This window comes from Neopelma chrysocephalum, unplaced genomic scaffold (genome assembly GCF_003984885.1).
Source record: "Neopelma chrysocephalum unplaced genomic scaffold, ASM398488v2 Primary Assembly neopelma1_81, whole genome shotgun sequence".
In the NCBI taxonomy this organism is placed as follows: Eukaryota; Metazoa; Chordata; class Aves; order Passeriformes; family Pipridae; genus Neopelma; species Neopelma chrysocephalum.
In genome coordinates this window covers 1,813,308-1,818,749 of record NW_020897743.1, presented here as the reverse complement: position 1 = coordinate 1,818,749, position 5,442 = coordinate 1,813,308, and the positions used below count along the sequence as shown (strand labels likewise).

The window sequence follows — 5,442 nt, the reverse complement described above, 5'->3', positions numbered from 1 at the left end:
GATGGGGGATGCGGGATGCAGAAGGAGGGATGCAGGATGGGGGATGCAGGGTGCGGGATGTGGGATATGGGATGCAGGATGTGGGATGCATAGTGTGGGATGCAGGATGCAGGATGCACAGCAGAGACAGCTGGAACATAACAGGGCAGAAGGAGCTGAGTGAGGCGCATTTGCCCTTTGGCAGCCCAAACCCTGGCAGCCCTAGTACTGGTTCCCTCGCTGTCCTCCCATGGACTGTTCAGGCCACACGAGTCCGGGGCTGCCAGAGACCAAGGCTGGTGTAAGCCCTGGAATGTGTAGCCACCGAGGGACTGGGACCCCCAGTGGATCACCCCACAATGCACTGGACCAGTGACTCCTGCGTGTTCCTGTGGACATTGGTGGCCAGTGACCGTTTGGCAGGTGACACTGGGGCTGACATCCCATCGGGTACCCAAGATACCGCCACAGCCCTGCACAGTGATGGTCTTCCCAGTGTCCACTAAGGGCAAATTTTGAAAATAACACATCAATATTTCCCTGTGTCTCAGAGTGAGGGGTGGGACCAGATTCCCTGCATGTGACTAACCCCGATGCCAAGGCTTTTGTGCTCTCGGCGCTCTGTGCTTCAGCTCCTGGGGCACGGTGTGTGCAACTGCCGTGCACTTACACACCAGGCATTGTAGTTATCTGTGGCCTGATGAGGGTGGTTTTTTTCCGAGTTCTTTGCTTTGTCTCAGTTAATCAAATCTTGGCCCTGAGCAGGGTTCGCATCTGTGCCTTGAATTTACAAGTGGCTGATAAGCATCTTCTTTATTACTTAGAGAGCACAGGTCAATTTTATAAAGATGTTCCAGCAGAATGGATTTACAATTACTCATAAAGTTACCAAAAACAACAACAAAAGGAGGAGGACACTGGCCTTTATTAGCTTCTTGTTTTGAGAAATACATTAATCAAATGAAATTTATTTTAAAAGACCCAAAGAGGAATATATGAAAGGATTAGTCAATTCTGTAACTGAATTACCAGTTCAGACATGTGATTAATAGCGAAATCTGACTGTGAAAAAAGCCTACAACGACCCAATGTACAGCCTTATCCACTGACAAATGACCCACTGATTCCCAGCGCCTTCACTCGCTGACAGCTGTCACACCCACAGCAATTTCACGCACAAAAACAACACAAAAGCCAAATGCAGGCAGAGGGCAGAGCTCCAGCAAACCAGATTCTGCATTTATTGGACTCAGAACAACAGCAAATTTTCAGATTACAAAAAGAGCTGAACACCAAGCGTGAGGGGCCGCCCTGTGGCAGAGCCGAGGGCTCACATGAGACCCAGGCATGGCTGACAGAGCCAAAAAGGAGAGTTTTCATTTACCCCAAGCGCAGTGTCATTGGTTTGTCTTTACCTGAGTGCCAGACAGGCTCCTCTCTTTGGTTACACAAGTAAATGGCCTTCAGTCCTGTACAGGGACTGTAGACTCAGCTGTCCCCTGGGCACCCTGCACTGATCCTGCTGGCCCTGGCAGCGTCTGTCACCTGCTCTGGCCCTCGTGGCACCGGAACACTGGGGGGGGTCTGTTTTCCTTACCCAATGCATTCCGTTCCAATTAAAAAAACCAAAGAGCTGTAGCAGCAATCTAAGAACATCCTTTCACCCTTTTCTAGAGGATTTGCCCTCAGGTGCTATAATCTGGGCAAAGCCCTGTGATTCCAAGCGGGGCCAGCCCAGGCTGCGTGTGCTGTGCCCACATCACAGAGCCTCGAGAGTCCCAGTCCCACTGAAACGGGGTCAGGGTGTCCCAGTGTCGTGCTCAGCCCTCTCCTTGGAGCCACGCCCCGGGAAAGAACCGGCAACGTACCCCAAATCCCTCTGCCATTCCAAGGCCTCTGGTTCTTTTCATTCTGCCAATCCTGAGGCATTGGCTTCCCACCTTCCCTCAGCTCTGGTGGAAGGAACAGTTGGACACACTGCCCTTTGTTCCTCCCAGAACACAGTTGTGGGCTGGGAGGGCCCCCCAGGCAAAAAGGCACCAGCAAGGAGCTTTTTGGCTTAATACAAAGAAAATAAAATATATCAAATTGAGAACTCTTATTATTACAGAGACATGTTAACAAAGAGAAACAGCATAAAATTGCCACAGAACACCAAATATCCAGCACAGAGAGCAGCTTTTATCCACTTGCTGAGGGTTTATGTGGATGCAGAGATTTTCTCTGTGAGTCACAAGCACAGGGTCCCTCTGCTGCCCCAGGGAATGAGCTGGGGGCGAGCAGGCACCGCCGGGCATGGGGAGGCTTCAACCCACCCAGAGGGGCTGGAGCACTCTGCCTGCCCCAGGTCTGGAGACAGGTAGAGCACAGACACCTCTCTGTAATCCCAGGATTCTGCCTGGACATGCGAGGACACTTTGTGCAGTCAAAGAGGACAGAAACAAAGGACATTCCATCGTTCCCCAAGAGCAAACACGGTCCCTGCCTAACCACAAGCAGCCACAGGAAACCTGGAGGAGCCAATACCGACAGCAGCCTATTCCAGTATGCGCTCTGTGCATGCCATGAAAGGGAGGACCTTTGCAAACTGGGCAGCACTCAGCCAGAAAAATAATTAAATTAGAAGTTTCTATTAAATTGGTACATTCTGACTCATTTCTTGAAGAGCATTCAGTGCCTCAGTGTGCAACTAGAGAGGACTCTCTCAGAGCATCACACTAAATAAATATCTTTAGTGACAGAAAATGGGCCACACCTTTATTTTACATAGATACAGATATCTTTAGCATATATTATTGAAACATCCTAAGTGAGAGCTCAGCAAGGGGAGGGACTCCATGAGGACTGTGAGGGCAGCAGCTCTCTGACTGCCTGGGGGGCTGGTGACCCCTCGGGTACCCCTCACATCCCTCCAGAGCACAGTGACGGCCCCCCGGCCCCGCAGGGCACGGAGCAGTGAGTGGTCCTGTGGGGTTTGCCTCCCTGGCTGAGCCCGATGGCTGTGACTGAGGGCCCTGTTCCCTCAGCTGAGCACAAAGAGCCTCTTGAACATTATGGCAACAGTACATGGATGCTGCCAGTTCTCCACTCATCCATGGCCTCTCGGAGTGGAGAGTCACTGCCCTAGCTCTTGCTCCTGCTGAGCCGAGCTCCCTGCTGGGGCAGGGGGTGCTGGCAGGAACCTGACAGGCTCAGGAGGGCACAGCTCTGCCTTGGGAATGCCACATGCCATTGCCACCTGATCCCACCTTCTGGCATGATACAGGACTGAGGAAGAGTCTCTCCCACCTTCACTAAAGGCAGCATCCCTTATTCTGCACCCTCTGTCATGGAATTGGGCCCATCCACGTACAACGCTGCTCTCAGGGAGATGCCAAGTGTGTGTCCCTCGTCCTCCATCTGTTGCCTTGGGCAGGAGCTGATGGTCTGAGCTCTGACCCGGACTGAGCCGGCCCAAAGGCCCCCACACCTCTGAGATGAGCCAGAGCAGAGCAGAGAGTCTGCAGGGGAACGTGGATGTGGTTGGCTCCCGGCTGCAACACCAAGGGGGTCCCTGCTCCAGGGCTCGGCCACCCTGAGAGGAGCCTCAGGGACAGCTTCTATGGGACTGTGAACACAGTGACGTTCTCTTTGCTTTATTAAAGCAAAAGTGGACAAGAAAATGCAGAAGAAAACACAAAGCACAAAGATTCATGGCAGGAGCTGGACTTTGGTATTTCTTAGGTCTTTTCTTCTCCAGTTCCTGCAGCAGCCCGAGAAAATCCAGGTTGAAACAGAGTTCATTCCCCCAGCAAATACACACACAGGTGCTGCAGGTCCTGGCTCCCACATCTCCTGGTAACTATTTTATAAGAACCCAACATCTGAATGAAAAAGTTGGAACTGTGATGCTGAGGAGAGAAAGAACATGACCCCAGTGCCCCCACCTGCCCCCCTGCCCTGGGCTGGGGGTGCTGCCCATGACCTGCTGCCCTGCTCAGCACCTGCCGGCCAGAGCAGCTGCATACACACAGTGACACACCTGGGGCAGGTGACACATGAGGGGCAGGTGACACATGAGGGCAGGTGACACACCTGGGGCAGATGACACATGAGGGTAGGTGACACACCTGGGGCAGGTGACACATGTGGGGCAGGTTACACATGTGGGGCAGGTGACACACCTGGGGCAGGTGACACACATGGGGTAGTGACACACATGGGGCAGGTGACACACATGGGGCAGGTGACACATGTGGGGCAGGTGACACACCTGGAGCAGGTGACACAGGGGCAGTATCATCCTCCCATTCCCCACCACCACTTTTCATTCACATGGTGCTTCCACCAGCCAAGCAGGATGGGCAAATCCCTATTAGGTTTGGTTTCTTCCCGGTCTCCCAGCAGAAGGACACCTGGACACTCATTAACCAACAGAACCTTCACTGACACGAGCCTGTGCTAAGCACAAAGCTCTCCCAAGAAGCTGCTCCAACTGCTCAGAGCCATCCTGAGCTGATGACAGGGATCGGGCATCACCACCCATCTGCTCACTGAGGGCCTGGGGACGTTCCAGAAGACAGGGATGCACGAGCAGGGTTGTTTTACCGTTTCATTTGCACATATCCGTAGCTCACACGAGCACTGGGCTGGCAGCCCTCCGGCCTGGGGGAGCCTCCAAGAGCAGCATCTCGCTGGCTGCCAGCCAGGACATTAATCCATGGATTCTGTTGCCGCCTGCATGAGGGGTTTCAGCAGGACAAGTGGGATCAGAGCTGTATCTAGCAGGGGAAGGGAATCCATTGCAAACACTTAAAGAAAAATCCTTCCCTTCAATAGGGTTTTTTCCCCTACTCCTTCCCTTAATGAAAATCCCATCAAAAGGTTGGAAAGTATCAGGAAAATTGTTTGTTTTACTGCGAGTTTGCAAAGGAGCAGCTGCACCACAAGGACATTGCCTGGAGAGCTGGGCACAGGGACCCGAGTGGGCACAGGGACACGGGGGGATCAAGGCTATGAGTGGGCTCAGGGCTCCTGGTGAGCACAGGGCTCTGGGGGGCTCAGTGCCCTGGGTGGGCTCATGGTTTGCTGTTTGCCTGTGCTGGCACGAGGAGCCCTTGCAGATGTCTGTGTTGGTAACGCCAGACTGTGTCACAGCCCACGTGGGACATGTGACCCCGGCACGAGCCTGTGCGTGCCTTGGTCACTGACAGCCCTGGCCAGGGCTGAGCAGGGGGTTTGGTGGGCTTGGGGTGTGCAGGAAGGGGGAGCTGGAATACTGCAGGGAATGCTGGTGTGGCCACTGTGTGTGCGCTGGGGACAGGGGGTGCATGTGGGGTGTGTGTGTGTGTGTGTGTGACGGTGTGTGTGTGACAGTGTGTGTGTGACAGTGTGTGTGGGACGGTGTGTGTGACAGTGTGCGTGTATGTGTGTCTGCGTGACAGTGTGTGTGTGACAGTGTGTGTGTGACAGTGTGTGTGTGAC

At 53.6% G+C, this 5,442-nt stretch overlaps 1 long non-coding RNA gene across 1 annotated transcript; it reads right to left on the bottom strand.

Annotated features, from left to right (window-relative positions):
- Positions 1 to 886: 886 nt before the first annotated feature.
- LOC113971006 lies at positions 887 to 5,368 on the bottom strand. Its single transcript, XR_003535409.1, has 2 exons — positions 4,232 to 5,368; positions 887 to 4,088 (listed from the first exon to the last, which is right to left on the bottom strand). It is a non-coding gene; the product is annotated as an uncharacterized LOC113971006 (long non-coding RNA).
- Between the last annotated feature and the right edge of the window lie 74 nt (positions 5,369 to 5,442).